Source organism: Myxocyprinus asiaticus, chromosome 4, assembly GCF_019703515.2.
Source record: "Myxocyprinus asiaticus isolate MX2 ecotype Aquarium Trade chromosome 4, UBuf_Myxa_2, whole genome shotgun sequence".
NCBI classification, from domain to species: Eukaryota; Metazoa; Chordata; class Actinopteri; order Cypriniformes; family Catostomidae; genus Myxocyprinus; species Myxocyprinus asiaticus.
The window spans coordinates 58983730-59004175 of NC_059347.1; the positions used below are offsets into that span (position 1 = coordinate 58983730).

The 20446-nt window shown below is 34.9% G+C and overlaps 1 protein-coding gene across 6 annotated transcripts in view; it reads left to right on the plus strand.

The window, feature by feature from the left end:
- The first annotated feature begins 6820 nt into the window (after positions 1–6820).
- Positions 6821–20446, plus strand: part of LOC127439990 (tenascin-like) — a 61809-nt gene continuing 48183 nt past the window's right edge. For 3 of the 6 annotated variants that reach the window (XM_051696330.1, XM_051696327.1, XM_051696329.1), the window contains exon 1: positions 6825–7022. The gene's annotated coding sequence lies outside the window, so the exon portion shown is untranslated. Of the gene's footprint in view, positions 7023–20446 lie in introns of all 6 variants that reach the window. The other 3 variants (XM_051696325.1, XM_051696326.1, XM_051696328.1) reach the window with 3 other exon arrangements.

The window sequence follows — 20446 nt, forward strand, 5'->3', positions numbered from 1 at the left end:
GTCCACAGAACTGCCGCTCACTGGATGTTTTTTGTTTTTGGCACCATTCGGAGTAAATTCTAGAGACTGTTGTGTGTGAAAATCCCAGGAGATCAGCAGTTACAGAAATACTCAAACCTGCCCGTCTGGCACCAACAATCATCCATGCGATTATCTAATCAGCCAATCATGTGACAGCAGTGCAGTGCATAAAATCATGCAGATACAGGTCAGGAGCTTCAGTTAATGTTCATATCAACCATCAGATTGGGGGGAAAATGTGATCTCAGTGATTTTTTTTATTATTATTTTATTTTTATTTAAATATACAGTACACTGTAAAACATTGCCATAATTTTACAAGGTTTAACAGTAATTTATAACAATAAAGTACTGTATTCAGAATTTTACTGTAAAATAAATGCAGGCTAGGTCATTTTCTGTCAAAACACAACAAATTACTGTGAAAAAAGAAATTACAATATTGCACTGCATTGTGGGATAATAGTGTTTCATTTGAAGTCACCATTACGGTTTTTAGTGTTACCTTTGGATGGGAACTTTGACTTATTTATTTATAATAATTTTTTTTCCAACTGGTGCAATTGTGTTAAAAAAAATAAAAATAAAAATAAATGCACTATGATATATGGTGAAAAATAGTTTAATATAATGATTGACTTTATGTCTGGTCGTGATGTGTAGGCTGCATTGTATAATGTAATTGAAAGTAAAGAGATACTATCATGTTAAATATAAAATGAAGGAGGGATGTTTGCAGTGCTAGTCTATGATATGATTGGTTTTATCTGTCATGAACTTTAAGAAACAAATTGTCAATCAGGCACGGACAGATATCAACACTCAGCATATAAAATTCAACGATGGTGAGAATTAACAAACGCTAGATAAAAAAAATGTATATGATCATTGTGATTCTACACCGCAGCATTGCTACATTACAGTAATTTCCTGGACCTGTTCACTGTGAAGTCACAGTATACAGTTGTCCATTAATTGTAATTGCAAACTCACACTATTTAATTTTACTTTTTTTAACATTGTATATGATGAAGTGATTAATATCTAGATTTGCATTTCCTGAAGGAAATACCAGTGCTTGAAAGGAAGTGAAAATAGTGTTAATTTTTAGGTAAGCTTTTATTTTTGTTTATGTGCTACATCAGAGCTGCTTTGCCATTGTTTTAACATTTATAAGGCACCATAACTAACTAGCTAGCTACTAACCAACTAACTAACTAGCGAGCGAGCGAGAAATTTTGTGACTAACTAACTAGCTAGATAACTGCTTTAGCACTTTTTTCTAACTAAATACATTTGCAAAAGAAAAGTATAAAAAGATAGCATACATAGAAATACATTTTCAAACCAGACATCAGTGAGTATTTATACTTGTATATCCTTATTTATGTATTATTATTTTTTATGTATTTCCACATTTATTTTTTAAATTTATTTATTTCCACATTTTATTTTAATTTTGTCAGATTTGAAAATGTATTTATATGTAAATATATATATATATATATTTTACATTTATTTGCAAATATTTATTTATTTATTTATTTTGGTCCTGCATAGACACTCAGTATATGACTTGTTTTCTGTCAAAACATGTCATGAATGTCAATGAAATGTCAGAACATCTTAATGGTCCTAAAGTAATCTAATTATCATTTTTTTATATATATATATACAAAATAGAATTTCTTTCTTTTGATTTTGGGGTGAAATATGTCCTGAATTCATCCACTAACCCCTTTTTTCTGGTGTATTTCAGAACCTTTTTCAAATCAGACATTAATGAGTATGTATACTTTATTTCCTTTATGTAGTATTGCTATTTTTATGTATTTCCACATGTATTTTTTACATTTATTTATTTACACATTTTATTTAATTTCATTTTGTCAGATTTCATTTTTTGTTTTGTTTTGTTTTTTTCAGTTTTTACATTTCTTTGCAAATTATTTATTCATTTATTTATTTATTTCATTGTGGTCCTCCATAGACACTCATATAGGCATATGTCAGATGTATATGAGAATCAACACATAGAATGCAAATAAATGTAAAATATTCAGTATGCAAGTATTAAAATGACACAAACATCACTGTTGGTTGTGAATGGCAAACATTCATTTAATGTAATTGTGAGATTTTGGTGAAATCACCAAATATATATATATATATATATATATCCCAAAATATCACTGGATTGTACTCACTTTACTTAGCAGTGTTTATGTTAACAATCTTCTTTATTATTTCTCTCTCATTTTTTTTTTTTTTTTTTTTTTTTAGAGCGCTAATAGATATTTGTGGAGAGTTTGTTTCACCGTGTTTGTCTCTGTGAAGTCATTCCGTGTTTATTTTAGATTCTTTAGAAACTATGTCACTTTCAAAAGTTCAAATGCCAGCTCTTAAAATTGAAGGACTGAAGTTTGTGTATGAGTAGACTAACACCTTATAAAGATATGAGCGAGAAACAGTGAGTCTCTTAATATTAATCAGACTTGTTTAAAGAATCAAAAGTTTATACTGAGGTTGTAGTGAAGTTTATGGTCACCGCTGACATGAATTGATTTTGTCCTAATCATGACTTCCGTGGTATTGCAAGGTGTGTGTTTTTGTATACAGTAGGTTATTGTATAGTCTCTCTCTTACTCTCTACATTATCTCTGTCCCTCTTTCATCCGTAATGGAAATTTAAGGTTAGGGTATTGTCATGGAGGTGTTGGCGATTTGGTTTTATTAGATGAGATGACCGGAAGTGTTTGGCAAACAGTGATTCCAAGCTGAAATAGAAAAAAAAAAAAAAAACAGCACACCTTTTAACACCAGATTTTCCTCCATAAAGTTTTAAGCCTTATTGCTGATGTGTTTATTCTGTGCCACTAGTGTCACCCAACAGAAAAATAATGCATTTTAGTCTGTTTCTCACACAAAGCTATTGTAAAGCTTAAGAAGACTTTGAAGATAGCACACAAGTCATACAGACCACTTATTATACTTTTATGGTGCTTTTGCGTATTTTTGAAAGAAAGAAGTCATATGACTTTCTTCTGCGGAACACAAACAATGATCATTTGATTGAGATACGATGTGAATACATTCATACAATGCAAGTCAGTAGGTCCAACACTCGTTTATATGGTTTATATGGTTTGAAAGAAAGATCTATACTTCAGTTTGCCTTCATTTAGATTGAATCTTGAGTGCAGTTAACTCCTGAGCAAATATCCACATAAATAAGTAAATGGCTAGTACTCCACTCTGCAATATGACACTTTCACTTGGGCCATATTATAATGATAGCACATTTCCCATGAAAGCTGCATGTGTGATTTAGCCACAATTACTTACTAAAGAAATAGCACCTTAATTTATCACCCTTTGGCATGGAGTACACACTGATTGTCAGATAAACAATGTGGAAATGCACTGTAATGGCAAAATGGAGAGCAGTTGACATGGGATAATTACAACAAACAGGTGGTGTTTGACCAAACAATAGTGGTTGTTAAGTTATATGTCAGCTATAATACCATGTGTGGTGGCATCTTAAGGCTGCTGTTGAGACAAATGGTAAACAATAGGACATACTTGAAGTTTTTGATAAAGTATAAAGTCTCTTTTTGTTGGGAAGTGAAACTCTTGGGCTGTGCCCTGTACTGAATTTATTGAAGTACATATGTTATCAGGAATACTGAGTATTTTGGCATCCTGCTCATTTCACATACTGCTTTTTGCGTGCTGTGTTACATGAAGGTATGCATATACAGATGCAGCGTTGGACAGAGGGTTGAATTAGTAGTGCTTCTATATTATGTGCACATTAATCAATATAAATGTGAAAACTGCATTTTCAGCCCTTACGAAAATGGATAGTTCATGGCAAATTTGTCGCAAATTCGCCACTGATAATTTTCACATGCAAATGAGCTTTGCTCACATAAAGGCAGCATAAAAGTATTCCATATGACTCCAGAGTTTTAATCCAAATCTTCAGAAGTGATATGATAGGTGTGGGTGAGAATCAGATCAATATTTAAGTCTATTTTTGCTAGAAATTCTTCTCTCTGCCCTCTCTGCTCATTTTCTGTTAATGCATGATTTTCTGCAAAGCTTCTTTGAAACTATGTGTGTTGTGAATGGCACTATACAAATAAAAATGACTTGACTTGACAATAGGGGGCGACATACATGAAGAATGTGAATCACCAAAACATCCCTTCAGAAGACATGGATTTATCCACTGGAGTCTTATGGATTTCTTTTAAGCTGACTTGTGTGATTTTGGAGTTTCAACATTTTGGCACCCATTCACTTGCAATATATGGACCAAAAGATCTGAAATATTCTTCTAAAAATCATCATTTATGTTTAGCAGATGAAAGAAAGTCATACACATCTGGGATGGCATGAGGGTGAGTAAATGATGAGAGAAAGTTCATTTTTGGGAGAACTATTCCTTTAATGCTCAATTGAGTTTTAAATCAACCAAACTAGCCTCCCTACTCTAAACATTAAATCTACACCTAACCGATAGAGTCTTACAAAGCATACAGTATATGCCACCAGACATAAGCTCCTGAGTAAAACTGAAGAAACTCTCACTGATGATCTTAGTATTCTTATTTGCTACTGTTACGAGCCCTTGCTCTTTGGCTTCTGTTTTTTCCTGTGTAGGCTGCCAGTCGGATGTAGGTGGAGACTCTAACCTGCTACAGCTGGAGTCCTGGTTATTTAAAGAGGTGCTGGCTGCACTTCATGGCTGCTGCTGCCCCAGGAAACCTACTCCAGTGTTTATTGTTTGTTTGTTGTTTTTGATTTCATTTTTTTAATTATGTTTTAAGAGGATGGCGAGCATTATCCATTTTAAATAAACAAGACTATAGTAGACTGAGTAGGCAAACAAGCTGACCCGGAATATTTATTTTCTGTGTTTCTTTTCCAATGGGAGTTAGATTTCTTAACTCTTAGTTATTTAGAGTTTAATTTAGTCAGATTACCTGTCCTTGTTTTGTTTAGCATGTTTTTATTTCCTGTTGGTTTCTACATTTTTGTACCCTATTTTTTACCATGGCAACCCTTTTTTCTGATTTTGACGGCTTCTTATGTTTGTCCCAAACTTGGGTCATAACAGCTACTTTAAAATGCGGAGACCCCAACCGAGTCAAAATAAAACAGAGGTATCAACTTTTCATCTCAATAATAAATTGGCCAATACTGAGATACAAGTCCAATTTGGCGATTACCATCTTATGCCACAACAAATTTCCTAAATACATAGGAGTTATTCTAGACTGTACATAAAAAGTATCTTGAAAATTCAGCAGCCAAAATTAAAACTCGCAATAACATAATGCAAAAGCTCTGCGGTGCATCCTGGGGAGCGAATGCAAGTACTCTACGTACTACGTACCTCTGTACTCGGTTTGGTCTTCTCAGTGGCAGAATACTGTGGTTTTAACAGCAGCCATACAAGCATGATTGACGTCCAGCTTAATAACTCTATGTGGTTAATTAGCAGAGCAATAAAGTCAACACCTACTGTGTGGCTCCCTGTTTTAAGCAACTTACTTCCCCCTGGGTATCTAAGATCTGAGGCTTTACTGCAAGAATACAACAAAATCCATGACCACCTCCAGCTTCCAATTCTCAAAATATGCTAACTCTAAGAATCCAGAGACTTAAATCGAGGAAGCCTCCCATACTTGAAGCTGAACGTTTGAGAGAAAGCAATTGCAATTTTAGAGATGAGTGGACATGTTTATGGAATTCGCAAGTAGATCGTCATTTAGCAAACTGGTTTGTAAATTACAACCAGGATACTGCTGGTACCCAACTCAGTTGAAAGTTGAGTATCCCTTAACAGAATGGTAAATGTGCAGATTCTCAGCATAAGTGGGGAAAAACATCTTCCCCACAGAGCAACTGTGGCGCACCAAACCGAACAATCCATCACATCGCCACTGAACGTCACCTCTGATCCTATCAGGGAAACTGGGTCGATTTTATGGAGGCAGTACCATCTGCATTAGAATGGATCAAACAACTGGATCATTTTAACTATTCTGTTATATTGTTACTTTTATGTCATATTTTGGATCATATGTGTGTAGGCATCTCACTAATAACCATTTATGCTATGAACATGAATGATAATTCAAATCATGCCGCTTGAGAGAGGTATTGTTACTTTTAAGGATCCAGAATTACGTTTTTTGCCTTGCAGACGTTAAAATGGGCACACACACAAAAAATCCAATAAACTTCCTTTAAAGGAGGGACTTGAGCCATCAAAGAGTCTTGGGGTGGCCTTTTTTGGCTTGAACCAGTAAGCAACCAACTAACAACCTTCCAGAACACTCTAGCAATTGCATAATAATGCCCTAGAAACCACTCCGAACACCCTAGCATCGTTCTGGTGAGTTTAGCATTTGCGTGCACCATTCATATTTCTGATATGTTTACATGGTATTAAATAAACATGATTTATGACCAATTTATAAAGCAATCCAAGTAAATCCAATAGGTCCCTATAGAATCTTATATTACATTTTCACTCGTACACATATAGGCGTATATGTGCACTCAAGGGAGAGAGAGTAGCTATAGATAATATATGCTTGGTGTGTAGGCATCTCAACACCTCAGAAGCAGTAGGAGGAGAGAGAGAGAGAGAGAGAGAGACAGAGAATGTGTATGAGTTCATGAAAAGGCTATTTAAGGGCAGTCCTTTTAAATCTCTCATATTAAAGAGGTGTAGCTCTTTCATCCTTTCTCTCTCTCACACATCATACCAGGTGCTCGGTGGGCAGAGAGCAGTGTGTGGAATACATCAGGGACTCTCAGACCTTCCAGCACGTGGAGACACAGGCAGACTGAAGCTGGAGATCCAGACTGCTGCACATCTTCGCCTTGTGTCCGGGCTGATTCTCATTTGATTCTCTTCTTCCACACCTGAATTTGCTCGACTGCAGGGAGGCGTGTGAAAGCTTAATTTCCCAAAGCAGGTATGATTTATTCAATTCATTAGTGTGAGGTTTAACTTTGTTTTTCTTTTTTTGGATGGTGTGTTCGGGTTTTTCAGGGGTAATCCAGCAGGTTTTAGTTATCTTTGCTTCTGAAGTCTGATTTACTAGAAAATGAGAACTATTTTCATATTAGACATGTTACTTTGTTTCAGTTTTCTGACAAATCACATATGAGATCTCTATATGATCTGTTGTTTCACCTAGACAGTAATGAGATTGAAAGGAAAGAAAATTGAGACTTTGACTCCTGATTTTTCTCCTGAGAAAAGACCCCAGTAATGTCTCCTCCAGAGATTCAGAAGAGATCTCAACAATGTCTCAAACTGTGCTCAAATTTGCCAAAATCCCAAAGTCCACAATCAAATGTCAGAGATCTCAATATGAACTCAAACATTGCTCATCAAATTCTTCTGAGACCAAATTATCTGAGCGTTGCCATCCATATATATATATTAAAATAATCTAGTATAAAAAGGAGAAAAAATCAAATGATGTGGTCTTTAAAAAACATTCACTTTTTTTTTTTGGTCTTCCGTTCATTCGTCTTCTTTTAGGTCTGTAATGATATTAATACATTTAAAAAATATATTTTCTTAGTCTGTGTTTTTCTCTTGTTGTCCAGTAAATATATCCAAACATTTTTAAAACAAGATCCATTTACTTGAGAAGCAAAATTGCATAAGATACTGCAAATTGTTTTCAGAGAATATTTATTATATTCTATTAGTTTTAAGCAGGTTATGGTTAATGATAAAAAAAAAACAAGATTTATTGTTTTTATTTTATTTATTTTTTTTTCTGGATATAGACCTATCCATTGAAACAAGTTTATGTTGAAATGTATCTTGTTTTCAAGATGTGTAGAATTTTTTAATTCGAATACAAGACTTAGATTTATAAAATGGATAGGTCCAACTCTGAATTTTGATTGGAACCTCAAACAGCCTTCTGTTACAGAAATCTAACTATAAATTGGTGGATTAACTGTTTATTCCAATTATTAATTAATTGAATTGCTATTTAAAAATTAGTGTCTTTCATCATATCGCTGTTGCCGCCGTTTTATAAAAGCAATAAGCCACTAGGGTCCATGCATTACAGTGAATACACCACAAATAAGGGTTCACATTGTGCCAAAAAACGTCCCCTTTACCCATGGTAAAACCATTGTAATGCATCTCCTCTTGTGGGTTATTGTGTAAGTAGACACTGTTTGCAGTGTGTTGTCTTCATGCAGTAGATGTATGCCTGAGGGTGAACACATGTGCATGTGTAGCCTATAACAATGTATAAGTAACAGAGAGAGAGAGAGAGAGAGAGAGAGAGAGAGAGAGAGAGAGAGAGAGAGAGGGGAGGACTAGTGTGCTGACAGACTGATTAAAGGCTGAATCCAGTGCGGTTGTCTTTCTTTGATATCACCTGGTGGACGACACGATTTGTCTGTTAATCTGTGCATGTCTATACTGTATAACTTGCCTGTGTACATCAACCTAGCAATACCTTAGCAACCAAACAGAATAGCTTAGCAACCGCATAGCATTGTTCTGGCAAACCACCTGCAACACCCTCGCATCATAGCATAATGTTCTTATAGAGTATTCTAAACAGTCTAAAAACAATATATATTAACTTGAAGCAAAATTACATAAGATATTTTGACTTGTTTTCAGAGAAATGTAACAAAATTTAGAAATGTTTTCGCTTGCAAAAAGAAAAAATATTGGGGTATGATAAACTTGATTCAAAGGCAGAACACGTTTTTTTTTTTTTTTCTAAACCCATTGGCATTTCTTTTTTTCTTTTTTTTTTTAACCATAATCCTCACAAATAACATGATAACATGATAACAACATATAAAATAATTTTGTTGATATTTTTTATAATACAAAATTACTCAGTAAGATTTTTGTTTTATTTTTAGTTTTTAGTTTTTGTATTTATTTATTCTTATTTTTTTCAGTGCACCACTCACATTTTCTTCAGAAAATGTAAAAATCTAGTTTGATGTTCCTTTCCATTACCACAGACATGGCATCAGAGGTAATTTCCAATTTCTCACAGCCAGTGTACCATGAAACTGTTCCAACGCACTAAGAAATCCATAATAACAGTCATATTGCTTTGACAGTGTAGAATGACGACATGTCAAAAGCTTAAAAGTAGATAAATCAAGAAATAAGCTCTGTTCCAAAACCTATTGAGCTGCCTACCTAGTCAGCATTTTAAAGCAACATAGGCACGCTCCTGATGCTAAGGCTGTTTCAAAAAGCAGACAGCAAAAATGAAGATGTCTTTTAACATACCTTCTTTTGGTCAAATTCTTAGGCAGCATCACATGCATCCATCACAGAGAATACACTGTGATGAGATCATATTTGTGTGATGCACAGTTCTATTTGTAGAGCGTTCCAAATCAGTCACTTATGAGTTTCCATTTCAGTTAGATTTCTGCCTTAGGGGTGCGCGTTATGTATCCGTCTGCACTGTTTTTCTATGTAAACGTGCTTGACGTGGACGACTTTGACCATTGCACTACATCTCGCTGTTTTTTTCACCGTATTGCCTCGTCCGAGAGACCTGCGTTCTGTTTCACATATTACGCTGCATCTAGCTTTTTAGCACAACAACAAGTTTAGTCTGAACAGCCCCTTAGAGGGCAACTGCCTTTGTAGGCAGTAGACAGCAAGACAGCGCAGTAGATTTTTGGAACAGAGACATTCAATTTTAAATGACACAGCACAGGCTTTTTAATAATAAAAATATGCACCATTTTTGGAAAGTGAAGGGAAATTTTCAGTGACACTCAGAGCTCCTATAAATGACAATACATGCCATTTTTGACTTCTGCTGCACTATTAAAACAAAGTGTGGACTTTTTGTATTTTAGAAATAATCACTTAGTGTCAAGGGGCTTTTAAAACTGAACGGTGGCATATAAAAAATGTGGTGCACCTGCACGGCAAGCTGAAGAAATAAAAACAGAAAGACACGGTGTAATGGTCAAAGACTTCCATTTAGAGTAGAGTAGAGTAGGGGTTTGTAAAATATTTGATGCCAAGGACCCTCCAAATATGACAATGGGGATTTTAAGCAACAGCTGCAGACAGGGCAGCTATGGTGACCAGAAGTAAACTGATCAACCGTCGTAGTCAAGAAAAGAACCGCATTCCAAGTTGTGCAGTAAAGTTCAAGAACATTGAAGTAAAGTTGCTTAAAGTCCCTATTGATTTTGTAAGGGACCCCCCTCATAATATATATATATATATATATATATATATATATATATATATATATATATATATATATATATATATAAAAGGATGCTATGTATTTTTGTGTATAAAGACCAGATAAAAATTTAAGATTATTATTTTATTTTTTTTTTTTTTATTATTTTTTTTTTTTTTTGGTGATATTATAAAAACAGTTTAAATAATTAGCTTTTGTATTGTTATTGTGCTATAGCCAAAAGAATCAGGGTTCCCATGCATCCTAGAAATCCTGGAAATTTTGCAGTGCAGTTTTCCTGTCATGGAAAATCTTGAAAATAACATTCATTTTGAAGCACACATGCAGATTATATATTTATTTAATTAAATCACTTAATAATCCTTAAAGCCTTAATAATCACATTTGGACATATTGAGATTTTAATTTGATTAATTGTGCATAAATAAAAAATCTGTCCCAAATATGTCTAAAGCTAATTTTAAATTTTAAAGCTAATGCAATTTTTATGACTGGATTCAGTGAGTTTTTCGCATCATGGAAATGGGTCCTACATGTGGTAACAGCGGTATAAGCGGACTCATATCGTTGAATTATTGAAAATTAATTTACATCTCAAGGTGTAAAGGCCACATCACCATGCTAACACCTCGGGGTATGAATTATTATTTTTTTTTTTTTAAATCTGCGGTCTGACAGTCGTTGTTATCTAAAGTTTACAACGCAAATGTTTTTGTAGTTGACACTACAGCAGTGTTGGAACGGAAAAAAACTGCACTATATCAATACTTGTACATGTAACAAAAACCTTTTTAGCGTCACAATGAATTTCCCAGAACAAATAAATATTTTCCAGGACATTAAGGGTGAAAGCACCTCATCACGAGAATCACGCCTGCTCTGGGTGTCTGTACTGTATGTTTAGTAGATGGCAGTGAGCAGAGCGCTATGAATTGCGTAGCATGTACAGAATATAAATTTTTTGAATGAAATCATAGCTTTTTGGGGTTTAATAATCACACTGTCAGACTATCCGGAGGTGAGAAACTAGCTCAGCGAGTAAAGACGCTGACTACCACCCCTGGAGTCGCAAGTTCGAATCCAGGGCGTGCTGAGTGACTCCAGTCAGGCTTCCTAAGCAACCAAATTGGCCCAATTGTTAGGGAGGGTAGAGTCACATGGGGTAACCTCCTCGTGGTCGCTATAATGTGGTTCTCTCTCTCAGTGGGGCGCGTGGTGAGTTGTGCGTGGATGCCGCGGAGAATAGCGTGAAGACTTCATGCGTTATGTCTCCGCGGTAACGTGCTCAACAAGCCACGTGATAAGATGCGCGGACTGACGGTCTCAGACACGGAGGCAACTGAGATTCATTCTCCACCACCCAGATTGATGCGAGTCACTACGCCACCACGAGGACTTAGAGCGCATTGGGAATTGGGCATTCCAAATTGGGGAGAAAATTAAAATAAAAAAATAATAAAATAGATGTGTGAAATGGGGGGGATCATGTTTAATTTAATTAACAAAATCATAATAATAATAATAATAATACATTAAAGTATTATTTAATGTATTATTATTATTATTATTATTATTATTATTATTATTAAGTATTACAATATCACATCTGTGATGTTCTGTTGTGCAGCTCTTTATTTGACAAAAATATCCCGAGTGTTGTTTTGAATTGTGCTGTGAGGATTTTGTAGAAAAGCACTTCATTTGATAAAAATAATGCAATGTTATGTTGACAAATTTAATTAATACTATTTTCATTTTAATTAAAGTTTTAAGTTAAAAATTGTTTGATTAGACACTATTTTGATGATGAAATTTAATTAAACTCTCTAATACAGAATTTCGAAGAAAAAAAAACCTTCCAATAACCACAATTTTAATGACCTCTTGTGTGTTTTTGCTTAAATATTGCAGCCGTGTTGCACATAAAATGTCCTGGAAAATTGTGCTGTGGAAAAAGTGGGAACCTTGAAAAACCATTGGTTTTTCGTATTGGTGTTTTCATGCTTATGATGGCATAAATAAACCATATATATATATATATATATATATATATATATATATATATATATATATATATATATATATATATATATATATATATATTTTTTTTTTTTTTTTTGTTTGTTTGTTTGTTTTTTTGTTTTTTTTAATGATTATTTATTTATTTATTTATTTTTCATTTCGGTATAAATAGGCTTTTTTTTGTTTGTTTGTTTTAAGCATAATTCCCTAGCAAAATCATAATCTTATGAGAAAATAAGGCAAGTTAGTGGCAAAATATTGATATCAGTCTATAGTTTTAAAAAACCATTTTCGTTGGCTGGTAAAGACAGAAAAGTAACTGACCATATTGTGTTTAAAATGTAAGTTACTCAAAATTATCTTCTTGTTTATGGAACTGTTGTGTGCTGATATTCAATGCAGCAGCACTCTTGCTGAAAACAGCTGGTCTTTTTTCTGCAGGCTTGTAGAAGAGCTTCTACTTAAGTACAGTGGGATATCTGAGGTGAATGTTTGAGGTTTAAGACCTGATCGTCAAGCCCTCTTCTCCATCCTGCTCAAATGAAAGGGCATATATTTTGTGAGGTCAGCTTTAGAGGAGGGTTTATAGTGCTTCTGTTGTGTATGGTTCCTCTTGTGATGGTGTAGAATTAATGAGAAGAACAGAGAAAAAGAGAGAAAGGTGTTGAGGTCCATCAGAACACCTCTACCTTAGGGCCTCACTTCAGTAAGTGCAAAGGAGCACTGTATACGTGTAGTCTGCCATTGATGTGATTGTGGCTGATACATTTATTACAAATAAAACGAGAAAAGAAATGTCAAATAAGAATTTCAAGTAAAGGACATGAATGGCATGCTCATTTTGTGGAAAATAATAAATCCTAAAGATACATGTTATTGAACTATATTTGCAAAATTGTGTTGCAAAAATATACAGTACATAGTGCATACTGTGCAGTATATACTGTATAATACAATTAAACAACATAGTATGAAACAGTCAGCAGTATGTAACAATAAACATGTCAAACAGTAGATTGCTACATGACCTCATTGGTCGTTGCATGTGGGTTAGGCTATTCCATGTCAAATTAACAAAATTTTAAAAACTTCCCCCACTGAATTTTTTATTTTGTTAATACTTTTTCTAAACATAAATTTCACGGATCCATATTTACAGAGTAAATATTCATTGTTTTATAGAGTTTAAACTGTATTTTTAGACACTTGAAAATCGATATTTCGCAAATATTGTTTTTATGTGGATAAATAAAGGTACATTTCTAGTTTCAACAGTATTTTTACTCCAGACCTTTGTTTTGTTGGACTAGAAAAAAATTGCTTCATATCATGTGGTCAGCATTTGTATTTCAACCATTGAAAATGTGTCAAATTTAACATAATTTTCACAAGGAGCCACATTGAGAGCCCCATATCTCTGGGATTTAACTATATAGGGCGTTAAAAATCTATATGCAAAAAGGAAAGTTTGTCCTGAAACAGAATCTATAAGGATATTATAATATCTTTAATATGTTTGGAGTTGTAGCCACACAAACTTTCAAAAACAACACAAAATCAGGGTTTTTTCCCATTTTTGGTCTCACACCATTGGCATACAATGCAACAAGCGGTGTTGGAGTCAACTGATTTTAGTAATAGACCTACCAAACTCTGTGTTAAAATAAAATAATGATGCTGACACCTTTCTAAGGTTATTTTTCCAACCTGTAGTTTTGCTCCAAAATCATAGGCGAAAATAGCCATTTTCACCCCCCATTACAAAATAATGGATTACTTAGTAAATATTGATCCATGGTATTGAACATTTTGGCTTTCATCATCATTTATGTATTTCTTTCACCAGTAAAAATGATCAAAAACAAAATTTTAAGTCGAGGACCTCTGGTTGAGTTGATACTTAATGACCCATGTTTCATTCAGTAAGCGGCATCTAGTTTTTTAATGTCTTTACTTAAACTAGGTTTTTGCATTTGTATTCCAATTTTTAAGAAACATTTATTTTGGTAGTCTGAATAAATGAGTCAAGAAAGGAGATGTTGAGTAATGTCAAAAGATTGTTGTTGATGTTGATTCTGTTTCATTTGTTAAACTGCAAATGGAGTATTGCACACTGTGTGCACTGTATTGTAAATTTTGGCAAATGCAGTAATGCATCTTGGTACTCTATGTATAAGGAAAATATGCATACAACTACCTGAACATGCCCATAGAGATCAAGATGTATATTGTATGTTCTAAGTCTGTCTTCTTGTTGTTAAATGGTTTGAATGTAACACATTTTTCAGTGCATAGAACTTGGATTTGGATTTATTCATTTTATTTTATGTATAACTACATCCAGGCGTTGTTGAATAAAATGAACAGTGGTCTGGACTGGACATGTCTTGCTCAAACCAGTTCTACGTCTGTTCTAGGGTCTTTGTTCCCATGAGTACTCTTTGATGTAATCGTTTACAACCCATAAATTTCTGGTAGTCTAGACAGACAGGTCTGGGTAGTGGATTGCATGTGAATCCACAGTGCAGATGGCTTGATACTGATGGAGCTCTTCCAACTTATTTAATGTGCATCAGTTATTCTCTTTGGTTAGCTGTCACTGAAGATGTGAGAATCTGTGTCTGGTGTATCTGTTTCACTGTGAAAGTTCTCACTTACTTAAGAGAATGCGTCATGTAGGGGCAATTCTCTGATGTTATCCTCATCATGTTCAGCTTTCCCAAAGTATACGGCAGTTGAGTCAAATGGGAGAGTCCTGGAGGTTGCCTTAATGAGGAAAGCATTGATTCGCAGAACTATAAAATATCTTTCCGTCCAGAAATTATGCTGATATAACCAATCGTCCAGGTAGACGTGGGTATGTGCATGTCACATGCTATTAAAATGTTGCATATCAAGTACTCGGATCTTTTTCTTACCAGATATATCACATATACTGGCCCCGAAAATTATGTGGACACTTATGCCACACTTAAAAGGATAGTTCAACCCAAAAAAATAAAATCCTGTCGTAATTTACTCAACTTCATGTCTTTCCAAATCTGTATGACTTTCTAAAGCTGAGGATGTACTTTGTTTTTCTACATGCCGTTCCGTCTCCACTCACCGTTCCAAAGTGCACTTATTTGACTGCAAGTATGAATGGTTGCTTTCAGTGTTAAGGCCAAAACGTACTCTACTCAAGTACATGAACGCAGATGCGAGCGCTTGGCCACCACATTGCCAACGTGCTGTCCAATTAGATTAAAGTTACCTTCAAAACGTCTGTTCCTTTAAACTAGATGTGTTATTATCCTGGTAAGTTGCTTTAAATATAACATAACTTACTGATTTACTATAAATATAATATAACTTACTTGCCCAGCAATATTCTCTTTAAACTGTTGCTCCGCCATGACAGTAGTTACTGTATTTTGAAAGAGAAAACTCACTGTAGAAGTGGATGGTTCACACTAATCTCGCAATAGCGCCCCTTGTGGTAACAGTGAGAATGCAACACGTAGTTGCGATGAGTTATGAATTGTGGTCTGATATGCTTCAGAACGCAACAAACGATGCGTAAAATCAAGCTTTTTTTGCAAGATGTGTCTGCATTCACGTTCTTGCGAAGAGTATTTTCTTGCATAGAGATTTTTATTAATATAAATAATTGATTTAAGTCATATCATGTTGGAGATGTCCCCATTTGGGCTGAACACCTATAAAATGAACTACACAAATGGGCTAATTACCTCACTCAAATGCATCCTATATATGTGAATTTCATCAGCTATATCCAAAACATAAACTTAATATTACAACTTACATCTACCACGACAATGAAGCGAGTGAAATTGAACTGTTACGCGCTAGTGTAACTTGCGTTGTGAATACGCCATTTCCTTTAAAACACGCTACATGTAACGCAATATCCAATGCTGCCTTAACATGAGGAATTCACAATAGAGTAACTTCTAAAAGTAGCTTATACTTCAGTATATTATTTTAGGAGCTCAAGTTTTCAGGACAGCGTTATCATTTTGTTTAATCTTGCATATTAAACATATTAAACTTTTATATTATACATTTTTCAAAGTATTTGAATAAAAAGTTTGGTTTGTTACTGCTTTTTTTTTTATTTTGCACTTTATCGCTGTTTCATGCTTTTTCTGATATGAGAAACCAGTAGAGTAACGAAAGAATCGCTCACTGCAATTTCATTTGGGTAATTTTCTCAGAGCGTCTACAATGGCGCAAAACTTACCTCGGCTCTGCCGCCTCCCACATCTTCTGCTGTCTGTCTGCCCAGAAAAAAATCCATTACCTGCTAGATGCCAAAATAGAGGAGGAAATTGATCTTATGCTAAATAGCGCATAATAATATAAATAAAAGTTATGTTATGCTAATATTCTTTAGTGTTTACGTGCATGATGGAGTGTGCAGTAAAGAAAACGCGAATAAAGTCGGGACATCATTTCTGCCAATCCTCCCTGTACCTGCATTGAATCTAAACGCAAACATTATGAAAATTCTCAGTTATTTTAGTAGAATAGGCCTACCTGTTAACTGAGCTGCGTCATTCGGGTTTATTGTCGTTTTACATATTGCAGTGCAATGAACAAAACGAAATGCAGTTCAAGAAATATACAGTCTAATGGCCGCATCCAAGCAGACAGATGAAAGTTATAGGCTGCATTCATGGTAGTGAATTATAACAGCTACAACAGTAAATTGCAAATAATACATTGGAAGATATTTATAAATTTAATATAAGACAATAAGTATTTACATAACAGTGGAAAGGACTATGATTTGAGGAGCCAAGCTCAGATCATTCCGACCATCCCCTATTTTTAAATGGAAATATGGGGCGTAATTATACCCAATTATACTGGGGCGTAAAATAGGAGGCTACTACGCAACAGTATTGTGTACGCAACAGTATTGTGTACCTTATTATGGGACAAATCTAAAGTCTTTGTGTAAATGCTGATTTTAAATTCACTGGTCGAGCTTTTGAGAGACGAGCATTCGTGAACTTTATGAGCAAGTCGCTCACATCCAAGAGCCCTGTGCTCGCTCGCTCTCATGAAAGTAAGCCTATTTCTTTACAGGGTAGGTCTATGCTTCTGTAGTCTTGTGGATTTATGGTTATTTCTGTAATATTAACTGAGACAAATTCATCGGAACAATTTAACAGCAGTTAAATTATTATTATTATTAATAATTTTGTTTCAAGGCCTTGAGGAAGAACAGACAACTTTGCAGGTTGACCAATCAGAAAAAGGGGGTGTTTCAGAGCCACCCACATGTGCAAATTCATTTTTCACCTCTTTTAGTTTCTTTTTAGATGGAATCAAACGATCAGTACAGACATTGTCTGGTGTCCATTTTTCCAATTTCCTATTTTTAACTTGAGCATAAAATCTAAAGTACAAAAAACAAGCCATTATTTGTTTTTTTAATACTGGTTTTGTAAATGATTACTGAAATAAGTCGTTTTTTGTTTTTCAGATTTAGAATTCTTAATTGAATATGAAAAGAACGAATGATACATGGATTCAATCCCTCACTGAATCAGCAAGGAAAACAGTATGTTGCAATGTATTATGTTTAGGCATTAATCAAAGTCTTATAATCGCCCACCGGCAGAAGACTAAACATGTTAGAGTGTTCATATACAACACACAGTCTACTGTATACTTCTGAGGGGGAGAGGATGGATATTTCCTGCCATGGGGTTGCAATATATAGTTTATCCTTAATTTCTAGGCTTCCACGGAATTGTATATTTGCTTTGTGTGGAATGTATTGAATGGTTAAAACGATTGCCGTCTGTTGCTTTTCCAGTCTAAACGTGCATGTGACACGCACTTGCACACAAGTCTTCACTGTGCACCAGGCAAAACAGATGGCCGAATACGGAGGCCAACATTCCTAGTCCCTGTTGTCCAGGTGGGAAAATTCCCTTTCTGTTGCCAGAACAGGATAAACTAATAAAGAGAGAGAGTAATTCTTGATTATTCCTTAAAAAAAAAATACAAAATAAAAATGCAACTCGCTATTCTTGCAACTAGCAATTTGAGTAAAAGAGGTTGTTGTATGTTAACAATGCCAAAACAGCATTGACCTGCTGGTTGGACGTTGCGTATTGTCACTATATTTTGTTCTGAGTTAACACAGGTGCAAATTTTCCTTTGTGCCACCTGGCGGGGATTTTGTGTATGAGTTTCACATGTGACTTAAGTGTATTTACTATGGCTATACATACAGTATATACTCCTATACAGCCCAGCCCTAGTGACTAGTAACACATGACGTGAAATGTGTAGTAATTCCCAGTTTTAGCCAGTATTCTCCTGAAACTCTCACCAGATGTAGGAGAAAGGCCTGTGAAATTGACGCTCACGTTAATATGCTCACATTCTGGTGTTTTAAAAGAAAACATGGGAGGAGACTCAATATATCTGCACTGATTTCAAACCTTTGTTCTCAACCTTAGTTCTTTAGCAATCCAATCACTGGATGTATTTCAACTTTATAGTACGCATGCTGTGCATACTATCTCATAAACTTGTCTGTTGGGTTGAGAAGAGTTCCCCTTGTTTAGTTGCACATCGTTCACAGTAGCCTTAAGGGATGTTTGAACTAACCATTAAGGGTTGTAAGGTCACAGGGTCACCCTAGTAAGGGTAAGGGTTTGAAGCAATGGGGAAAAAAACTGAGCGTGCAAAGAGGACACTTCCATTGTTTCCTTGGCTGGGAACGCAAAGCTCACATATTTGAACCTATAGATAGGGACTCATGAACTGGACAGTTCCCATGTCACCATCACTGAAGTTAAACCCTTAATAACAGGTTGCTCCGAGGGGACTAACCCTACAATTACTAGGTTGTGAGTCGCCTTGTTTTGAGGTGAAGTGGGTGTTTTATTAAGTGTTAAAATACTTTATCTCCAACTCACTTTTACTTTTTCAGGAAACATACTAATCTGTTCTATACTTAGCTCATGATATACAAAGCATACAAAGCAAGAATGTTTGTTAATGTCACATTTATCCTCATACTTGCATCTTGCTCTTCGGTTGCAGTTTAATGTCTGGTTGTACTTACTGTCTGGTCATAAACTATTAACCTGTTTTAAGGCTGTCAGCGATGGTTATGTTTCTGAAATATGAAATTGCATGGTTTTATTTAAGCATTTTTATGAATTGGCACAACTTTAGAGAAAAAAACATCTCACTAGACAAATCTTAAAAGGATTTTGATGTGTCTATCTGTCTATCGATCTACTGTATCTATCTATCTGCCTGCCTTTAATTTTGTATCTGTCCATCAGACTGTCTGTCTATCTTTAATTTTCCGTCCGTCCGTCTTTATATCTGTCTATCAGACCACATTAGCAACGATTCTGTAATGTTCTGGATGTATGCATTAATAAGTGGGAAAAGGAGATTTCCCTTCTGTAAAGTGCAACTTTTACTGCACTTTACATATATTAATGGTGTTTATTTAACCAGCAAATGAAAACCACGTGTATGTACACCTGTAACAACAGACCCTGTGGATATAGCATCACAGCGTAGTTTACTCCAGTGCATTGTTAACCTAAACTTACGCCTAAGTGTCGAATTGTCTCGGTTAAAGGCATTCAGGGCAGACTTAATAAAGTTAAGTTATGGCCTAACCTCTGGATTATAAGTCCAGCATCACTCTTAGCTGCTCTGCATATAGTAAAGTGGCAAAGGAAGAAAATGAAGAATAGCATGATAATGAGTCCATTCTAATTATTAACAATTACTAATGACAGGCTTAATAATTACAGAGGAACCAAGCCATTACAGTGTGTTATGGTTTCTAGCCTATTGTGGATTTTAAAGCATCGATCTATGTGAGAAGCCTTCTGGTCTTGACCATTAAAGTGAACCATTGACCATTTTAGCCATTACAGTTTCAGATTCATGCTTCGTTCATCCACAAAGACTTGTTTTATGTAAGTGTTTAAGTAACGCTTGGACACATGGATACTGCCTAATTTAACTGTGATTGGATAAGAAAATCATCTGAATGCCAAGCGAATGCAAAAGTGTGTCCGTCTTTGACACAGGAAGTCTTTCATGGCTGCTGGTGTATGGAGCGTGTAGTGTAGGTG